Genomic DNA, 290 nt, shown 5'->3' on the forward strand with positions numbered 1-290 from the left:
GCGCGCCGTGACCTCCGTGGCGGGCTTCCCGCTCGAGAACAGGCTCGAGCTTCCTCGGCCGGGCTTCCCGCTCAAGAACGGGCTCGGGCCTCCTCGGCCGGGCCTCCCACTTGAGAACAGGCTCGAGCTTCCTCGGCTGGGCTTCCCAGCTCCGGCTGCTCTTGGCAGGGTTTTCTCAGACGGCCAGAACCAGCCTTTGCTTGCAGCAATCATGAATAATTCTTGCTCTTGCGGCTCCTCTCCAGGGCACCAATCTCGGAACAAGGGAGCCTCACTCATCCCCGGCTCGC

The sequence above is a fragment of the Eurypyga helias genome, unplaced genomic scaffold (genome assembly GCF_000690775.1).
Source record: "Eurypyga helias isolate BGI_N326 unplaced genomic scaffold, ASM69077v1 scaffold23671, whole genome shotgun sequence".
Classification (NCBI taxonomy): Eukaryota; Metazoa; Chordata; class Aves; order Eurypygiformes; family Eurypygidae; genus Eurypyga; species Eurypyga helias.